The sequence below is a fragment of the Tachysurus vachellii genome, chromosome 10 (genome assembly GCF_030014155.1).
Source record: "Tachysurus vachellii isolate PV-2020 chromosome 10, HZAU_Pvac_v1, whole genome shotgun sequence".
Classification (NCBI taxonomy): domain Eukaryota; kingdom Metazoa; phylum Chordata; class Actinopteri; order Siluriformes; family Bagridae; genus Tachysurus; species Tachysurus vachellii.
Window position 1 is genome coordinate 4732419 of NC_083469.1, and position 10000 is coordinate 4742418.

Below are 10000 nucleotides of genomic sequence, written 5' to 3' on the forward strand. Positions count from 1 at the left end.
GACAAAACGCTGAACATTACGGAAGTGCGCGGTGTAGAGAGGGGGAAATACGTCACACTGAAACATTAGAGGAAGTCGGATACGGACGAAGGAACGTCTGGTGGACTACAGGACAAAGTTAAACAGAGCAAAAAAGATGAGAAAGCTGTGAAAGATAACAGATAACCTGCTCGGGTGCAGAAGCACAGAGACAGAAACTTTTTTCCTCACTGACGTGAAAGCGTGAGACGAGACGTTATTTAAAGCGGTCGCACGCCAGATTTATCCAATCAGGGTTGTTGATGCGTGAATATGCAAATGAGAAGGTGGTTACAGCAGGGTTTAGGAATGTACAGTGTGACACAAGGGCAGATTCTGAAGAGCCAGGATTCAGTGTTAACCCCGGGGGCAGTAGGAGCGGTGTGATACCTCTGACCACACAAACACAGGATTCTGTTCAGTTTATAATCACACAGGGAAATATTTCACATCCCTACAGTAGCCTTAGTTACAGGAGTTACAAGAAGATGAAGGCTTTATTTGTCACATACAGTATATACAGTAAAGCAGAGTGAAAAAGATATCCCAGCTGGTTAGGATGTTATGGTCAGAGCACAGGGTCAGCTATGATGCATCACAGCACAGTGAGGGTTAAGGGCCTTACCCAGGGGCCCTACAGTTACATCTAGCTGCAGAAAACAAACGATAACATATTAATACCACTTGTTTCGTTTTCTGGCTGGAAATAATGTCAGCGCTGATAACAGAAAGTAAAAGACCTTTTGACTAATCAGAGTCAAGAATTCGGTCAGAGTATTGCATAACATGATTTATAGCATTCTACTGGGGAACTGATTTGTGTATTAAAGAGAGAGAGAGAGAGAGAGAGAGAGAGAGAGAGAGAGAGAGAGAGAGAGAGAGAGAAGGTGTGTAAGGAAAAGTGCTTTGTGCAAACAGGACACCTACTCACATAACCTCTGTCTCTCAGCACAGCATCTGTTTACTTCAACCTTTTAAACACTGACCTGTGTATCTGCTCGCTCTATTTTCTTTTTATTTTATTTTATGTTTTTCTATACAAGCCACCCCGCCATCTACACACTCCACACACACCCACACACACACACACACACACACACACTCTACACATGCTTTCACACTGTCAAACAAATCTCAGCAGCCCTCTCTTTTCGAACCTGAAGATTAGTTTTCTGTGTAAAACTGCTGAATGCAGCAAACACAGTCAGGGGGCTTCCTAATGACCTCGAGGACCTGAAGATCTAATCACACCTCCCAGCTGGATCAATCTCCACGTCGTTCTACACACTCGGTGGAACCAGGTCAAGAGAATATCAAAAATGTACAGGAAAGGCACCCGAGAATTCCTACAAACCCTTTCATGATGAAATTATTTATACACATATTCTGCATATATTTGTAGCCAAATTCTGTAGATTTTCTTTCTCTTTTTTTTTTTTACTTAAATTTTTAATACAAATTTGAACTGTGTTTTGTGAAGGGTTGATATCCTGTCCAGGGTGACCACCATCTCTGGGGAAGACAGTATACAGTATGAGCTACACAAAATGAATAGATAGTAAAGCTATTTGCTCTTAAATTGTCCGTCCATCCATCCATCCCTCCATCCATCCATCCATTTTGTGTAGTGGTTATCCTGTAGGCTAGATGGATTGATTGATAGCTTCAAAAAGTCTGAAAACCAAACGTTTTGAAACTATCCATCAATACATCCCTCCTTCTATTCATCCATCCATCCATCCATCCATCCATCCATCCATCTATCCTTTGTGTGTAGCGGTTATCCTGCAACATGGCTAGACTAATGAATAGCTTCAAATCGTTCCCAAACTTTTTGAAGCTATCAATCAACCCATCCATCCTGCACTAGATACTTCATCAAAGCACACGTTGTGTAATTATTGTATGCATGAATTCTTATTCATAATAAAGTTACAGTCATGTGAAGAAAATTAAGACACCCATGAAAGCCTGTGTTTTCTTTGGCCACTTGATCTTCATTTTAACAATATTGGAAGATTCTATAGTAATATAGGTAAACAAATAAAACCAAAGAAATGTCAATTTAATTGATCCGTAAAATGTAATTTAAAAAAAAATCCAATTTCTTGTGAAGAAAAAGTAAGGACACCCCTACAAGTATTTGTACTTAAAATAGATAAAATGGCCTACAGGTGTATCACATGAGGTGAAAATTATTAGAACATTGTTATAGAGCATTTTGAATGAGGCTTAACATTTAAATCTCAAATATTTACATTGCGGGGGCACGGTGGCTTAGTGGTTAGCATGTTCGCCTCACACCTCCAGGGTCGGGGTTCGATTCCCGCCTCCACCTTGTGTGTGTGGAGTTTGCATGTTCTCCCCGTGCCTCGGGGGTTTCCTCCGGGTACTCCGGTTTCCTCCCCCGGTCCAAAGACATGCATGGTAGGTTGATTGGCATCTCTGGAAAAAATTGTCCCTAGTGTGTGAGTGCATGAGTAAATGAGAGTGTGTGTGTGTGCCCTGCGATGGGTTGGCACTCCGTCCAGGGTGTATCCTGCCTTGATGCCCGATGACGCCTGAGATAGGCACAGGCTCCCCGTGACCCGAGGTAGTTCGGATAAGCGGTAGAAGATGAATGAATGAATGAATATTTACATTGCCCTTAATTGTTGAGGTGAGGGGCGCTCAGTGGTTGGGGGTTCGATTCCTCCCTCCACCTGGTGTGTGGAGTTTGCATGTTCTCCCCGTGCCTCGGGGGTTTCCTCCGGGTACTCCGGTTTCCTCCCCCGGTCCAAAGACATGCATGGTAGGTTGATTGGCATCTCTGGAAAATTGTCCGTAGTGTGTGATTGCGTGAGTGAATGAGAGTGTGTGCGCGCCCTGTGATGGGTTGGCACAAGTCCAGGGTGTATCCTGCCTTGATGCCCGATGACGCCTGAGATAGGCACAGGCTCCCCGTGACCCGAGGTAGTTCGGATAAGCATGAATGAATGAATGTTGAGGTGAGAGGTATCACCATGGTGAGATCCAAAGAGCTCTCTGAGACTTTCAGAAAGAAGATTGTTGATGCTTATGAGGCAGGAAATGGACCTTAAAAGATCTCATAAGAATTTGTAATCAGCCTTTCTACTGTCCGGAAAATCATTTACAAGTGGAGAACATTTAAAACAACTGCTAACATCACCAGGTCAGGAAAACCAAGCAAATTCACCCCAAGAGCAGATCGCAAGATGCTTAAAGAAATCTCCAAAAAGTGCACGAATCTACAGTCAGAAAGAGACTGAACTACTTTATTTATCATGGGAGGTGTGCAAGGAGGAAACCTTTGCTGTCTAAGAAAAACATGAGGGCAAGTCTGAGGTTTGTGAAAGAACACAGAGACAAAAGCCAAGACTTCTGGAATAATGTGCTATGGACATAGCAGTCTAAAATTGTATTATTTGGCAAAAGAACCTCATACCAGGGCACGGTGGCTTAGTGGTTAGCACGTTTGCCTCACACCTCCAGGGCTGTGGGTTCGATTCCCGCCTCCTCCTTGTGTGTGTGGAGTTTGCATGTTCTCCCCGTGCCTCGGGGGTTACCCCTGGGTACTCCGGTTTCCTCCCCCAGTCCAAAGACATGCATGGTAGGTTGATTGGCATCTCTGGAAAATTGTCTGTAGTGTGTGATTGCGTGAGTGAATGAGAGTGTGTGTGTGCCCTGTGATAGGTTGGCACTCCGTCCAGGGTGTATCCTGCCTTGATGCCCAATGACGCCTGAGATAGGCACAGGCTCCCCGTGACCCGAGAAGTTCGGATAAGTGGTAGAAAATGAATGAATGAATGAAAGAACCTCATTCCAACTGTGAAACATGGAGGTAATGTGTTATGGTTTGGGGAAGTTTTGCTGCAGCAGAACCTGGTCAGCTCATCATCATAGAATCCACTATGAATTTTACATTGTATCAGAAGGTGCTTGAAGATCATGTGAGCCCATCTGTCAAAAAAACCAAATTGAAGCGGAACTGGAACTTGAAACATGACAATTAACTAAAACATACCAGTAAATCCACCAAGGACTGTCTGAAAAGTCAAAACCCAGATCTAAATCCTATAGAGATCCTGAGTGGTGATTTGAAACATACTGTTCATGCAAGAAACCCCTCAAACATCACACAGCTAAAAGAAGAGTGGGGGATACTTTACATATCATGTTCGGAGCTACCAACAGAAACATGTTCACCGTGTCATCAGGAGACTGATACCCACAGCTCTCCACAGCTTGTAGTCATGAGAGATAAATTGCTTGAGTTGGTGTTATCTCTCCAGAGGGTTGAGCGAGTAGATAGTGTTTTCCTCACAGTCTGTTATTCTGCACGAGCAGCAGTTTGAAAAGATGCAGAGGTTTACTTCACACGTCTTGGAGGAAGCACGTGTTAGTGTGTTCGCCATCGTCCTATTTTGAAGTTTCGATCTTGCATCCTTGTGTACATTGGTAGAAATTCAGTTCCAATACTTAAGAACGTAAGTACCATGGACGGATAAACTCCCAGAAGTTTTAACATCTAGTTTCAGGGATGGAAGGTGAGGAACCAAATGCAAGAAACTGTCCAGATTTTAAATTAAGAGTCTTTAATGAGAGCAGGCATGAAGTAAGGGAGGCCGAGTTTGAATTTAAGAGACAGCTCAGTGTTCCAAGACACAGGTGAAACGAGCTAAGTAGTACAGGCAGGGAACTAGTCACAAACAGTCCAAGAACATGCAGCATGGGCAGAAATCATTCATTCATTCATCTTCTACCGTTTGTCCAAACTACCTCGGGTCACAAGGAGTCATGCGTCATCTCAGGCGTCATCTTACATCAAGGCAGGATACACCCTGAACGGAGTGCCAACCCATCACAGGGCACACACACACTCTCATTCACTCACGCAATCACACACTACGGACAGTTTTCCAGAGATGCCAATCAACCTACCATGCATGTCTTTGGACCGGGGGAGGAAACCGGAGTAGCCGGAGGAAACCCCAGAGGCACAGGGAGAACATGCAAACTCCACACACACAAGGCGGAGGCTGGAATCGAACACCGAGGGCAGAAATCAGAGTCATAACAATCCAAAAATCCAGATCTGAGATCAGACAGAAAACAACAACAGGAGAACATACAGCGTCAAACCAGCAGGCAGGAAAAGGAACAAGGCGGGATGACTATACAGAGCACAAGGCAAACCGAGGAGACCATCTGACCAGCTTGCCGTGCTTAAATAATGTAGAGTAGCATATAATCGATGAAAAATAAACAAAATTTTGATGTATGATTCAGATTGAGTTGTTAAAGCCAAATTTATCCCTCAAGAAGTATTTTAATTAAACTTTGCTAACGTCCATGTCGAGGTAAAAGTAAACTTGTTAGCTTTGTAATCATTAATGATAGGTCACCGGTGTGAACAGTGAGCTTACTACTGTATATCAATACAGGCTTAATCAGGAGAAACGTCTTACTTAGGGAGGTAGTCAGGTACACGGTTACATAGAGTTTACAACTGAACAGATGAATAGAAGTAATGAGCAATATGAAAAGGTAATAGAATATGATGTGCGGTATGTTTAATGCTACATGACGTAGCATGACGTGCGATTATGTTACCTGTACTGTAGGTAAAGAATGGGACATTATTCTGTATTTAAGGTGCAGGTGAGTGTACACATTACATAATACAACTTAAAGGTGAGGTGCACAATCTCTGAAAGCCAATGTTGACATTTGAAATCACCAAAACAAACACACCCCTAACCCAAATGGGTGTCACCCCTGTTTTGATAGCTCCGCCCCACACATACATACGTAACCCAGGCAACTATTATGGCGGAACCTGTTAGGGCAGCTGACCGAGGGGATATTTTTTTATCAATGAATGAACACAATGAGTAATACTATGGTAATACAAATGTGTTTTTGTAGTACTGTGTGTTGTACCGTGAAAGGTTTAGCTCCGTTTCACGCAGAAGACAACGTTCAACACCTAGAACCCGAGGCAGAGGTAACGACAGGTATCCGCCATGTCAATGTTTCAGTCACTTTCTGCTAATGTCAGACATGCGCACTGAACACTCTCTCCGCCGAATATTGACAAGACACGCCCCTTTCTGCTCATTGGCTACATGTTTGATTAGTTTGTCGGCCCGACTCAAACATTTTGAAAATTTCATAATCATTTATTGTGCAGAATTACAATGGAGTAAATGAGTCTTGTTAAAAACCTACAGAATTCTTTTGCACAGAAACAGAATAAAAATTTTTTTATTTAAAATGAAGTTACTATTTATCTCTAATATCTATCCCTAATGAACCTGTCTGAGGTGACGGTGATGAGGAAAAACTTCCTGAGATGATATGAGGAAGAAACCTTGAGAGAAACCAGACTCAGAAATGAACCTCATCCTCATTTAGTGACATTTGTCATGAAATAATGTCAATGTAAATAATGTTCTTTATACAACAGTTTATACGTAGTTGAGCAGAAAGATGCTCTCTTCATGTCCTCCTCTAGTACAAAGTCTGTTCTTCTGGGGTAGACCAGCGAGAACGTTCTTCACAACGATGCAGTGTGTTGAGATCCTTATTTCGTTTCTGGTCTTGTCTCCAACCATATCTTGCCATTGGTCAGTTTCCTTGTGTGTGCACCTGTTTTTAGTTCACACCTCAATTTACAAAGTCTTGCTAATTGTGTGTGTGTTTCTGAGCCTGTTATTTCCTGAATTTTCCGGTTTATAATTATAGTCTTATATAAATATAGTCTATAATATAGTCTATAAATATAATCTTTTCTTTGCTGTTGCTTACCTGAGTTTTTAATATAAATGTTTTGGAAAGCCATTGATAAATAAATGTCTTGCCTTCTGCATCCTCAAACAACATGTTGTCAGTTTTAGCTTTACACTCTGATTTATGCTAATCTGCTTTCTGCAAATGCCAAACTTTAGGCTGTCATGATAATATGTATTTTTTGTGAGTGATATAAATCAAATCAAATTAAAATTTATTTGATACATACATAGGCGGGGGTGGGGGGGGGTGGGGGGGGTACGGTGTCTTAGTGGTTAGCATGTTTGCCTTACACCTCCAGGGTTGGGGGTTCGATTCCCGCCTCCACCTTGTGTGTGTGGAGTTTGCATGTTCTCCCCGTGCCTCGGGGGTTTCCTCCGGGTACTCCGGTTTCCTCCCCCGGTCCAAAGACATGCATGGTAGGTTGATTGGCATCTCTGGAAAATTGTCCGTAGTGTGTGTGTGTGAGTGAATGAGAGTGTGTGTGTGCCCTGTGATGGGTTGGCACTCCGTCCAGGATGTATCCTGCCTTGATGCCCGATGATAGGCACAGGCTCCCCGTGACCCGAGGTAGTTCGGATAAGCGGTAGAAAATGAATGAACATACAAATGCAAATGTCCGGTATATAAGCATTAAAAAGGGAATGCAATTTAGGATAAAATTTAGGATATATCGTATGGGTGATATATGTATAATTGTGCAGTCCCACAAACATCCTTCTGTGAATAGATATTTATAAAGGAGGGAGACAAATCAATACTGTACATACCCTCTCATTTACTACTCTGCAATAAATAAATAAGTAAATAAATAAATAATATAGATCACATTTTTTGTAATTTTCTTGCTAACATGTACAATCCCAAAGGGCTCTTCTCCAGCGTGCGAGCCAAATACTGTATAAAATATTCATTATCCACACATTGCCAAGGGATTGGTTTTAAATGCACAAAGTCTTAAATGGCGCAGTAAAACAATGAAAAAAAAGGAATTAGGAAAGTTATGGTAAGAATTCCCAAGAGAGAATTGAAATTGGAATGAACTTCACAATGCACATGCAGTAACTACTGTAACAGTCCACTTGTGATAAAGCTTCAGAATTGCAGAATCATCAGGGAAATATACGTATTTTAATAAACCAAGTTCATTCAGTAGCCACCAAGACGATCGATTTCTTTATATAGCTGTTTAAAATGAAATGAAGAACAAAATCATTAAGAAATGAATTTCCCTTTCATTGATCCTTTAACTGATCACAGCAAACTAGCATCTTAACCAACCATCAACAGTCAGTTGAGCAAATTAGGTGTTAAAGTCTCAACACATCATTTCCTTTCTTGGTATGAAATATTTCTACTTTGACTTAATTATATTTACAAAAAATAAATCTCTTATTCCTTAAATTTTTATTAGACCTTTCGACAAAATCGGACCGATTACAAATCTCAAAACTCTCTTTTTCTCTTATCCAGCAAATGACTGTATTTTATATATCAATACAATGAACAGACAGGATTGTAGACATAAAATGAATTTAAAAAACAAACAAAAAAAAAAACAAAAAACAATGAAACCCTAAAAATGTAGTAAATAATGCCACACTATCACTTTTCACAATTCAGGATAAATAAATAAATAAATAAAATTCTAAATTCAACATTATCTATTTTGGAACCCGAATCTCAATATTTTTAGACATTAAAAATCTGTTTACTTCTAAATCTAAGATAAAACGCATGAAAGAGTAAAAATGACATTTGATTTATTTTAGCTATATTTGATCATTGACAGCTTTAACTTATTGTTCTATAACTCTGTAGTTCTATAACTACAATCTGTATCAATATTATGAACCTGTTTATCACACAACAAACTCAAGTCGTCTATAAAATTCTGTTCAATTCTCGATTCTGATTGGCTCAGAAGGTGTCGAGTCATTTCCTATAACAACTGGTTGTCGTTTCTAGGAAGGAAGGAAGGAAGGAAGGAAGAAGTCACCAGTGCTGCTGAAGATACAGAAGAGGACGTTGGAGGATGTTCTATGTTGTTTTTTGTTTTAATAACAAGCCCTTTTAATTATTTGTTTTTATCTTATTAATTTCTGATGGGATAAACAACATTCCTTCCTCTATCTGCTTGTTTGGATAATGGTTCACCCTGTTCACATTCCCTCCACGTTTTCCTGTTACAGTATGGATCGTGCTTCCGGGTTTTGTCTTCTCTAATTAAAGAGATTCGGTACTTACATTAACCTGCTTCTGGCCCCCATTTTATTTCAGCTGCTCTTTCCTTAATAACCTCTAAAGAGCTGGTGAGTAGCTCTTGGTTTGTCCAGTCTAACTAAAAATAGATCACGTATCGTTCCTTACGTTTAAATTACTCCGACAAAAGAGACTCTTGTGTTCCCAATGAAAACTAAAGAAAGATCCCATTAAAAATAAATTCCTGTTTGCAGCCCACAGGGGAACTGAAGCGCCTCTTCATTAGAAGGAAGAAGAAGAAAGGGAAACGAGGCCAGTAACTAAGCTCTCCTCTTCATGTATGTGCATGTGAGCACTTGACAATCTTTGCTGTTCAATTACTCGAGGGGGGGGGAGGTGAGCAAAGAGACAGAGTGTGAAAATTGATTCGGTTGGTGTAGTGTGTGCTGCTGAGCACTTAGATGTTTTTTTTGTTTGTTTTTTGTTTCTTGTTTTTTTGTGGGTGTTTATAAGTCACTTCAAAATGGATCTCGTAGTGTGAAATGAAAACATTTAAATTTCTAATTTCTCTAAGCGTTAAAAAAAAATTCACATTTCCGATGGACATTCATCTCCTCCTGGGATTATCACACGCATCCTGAATTTTGTTGATATTTAAATGGGATGATGCTGACAGAAAACATTCAGGACGTGAAAATAGATTGGAACCTTAATCCATTTCTGGTCACGTTCTTCATATGTACTGTTTACATTGCATTATGTCTTCTGTTTTGTTTCCAGTCATTAGTTCGTTGCTCTATAGTGATCACCTGTACTGTGTTATTCATGTTAGCGTTTCATGTGTGCATTTCTAACATAAAGTCTAAACCCTGTCTTTCTTGTTTCATCATTCATTCATTCGTTCATTTTCTACCACTTATCCGAACTTCTCGGGTCACGGGGAGCCTGTGCCTATCTCAGGCGTCATCAGGAATCAAGGCAGGATACA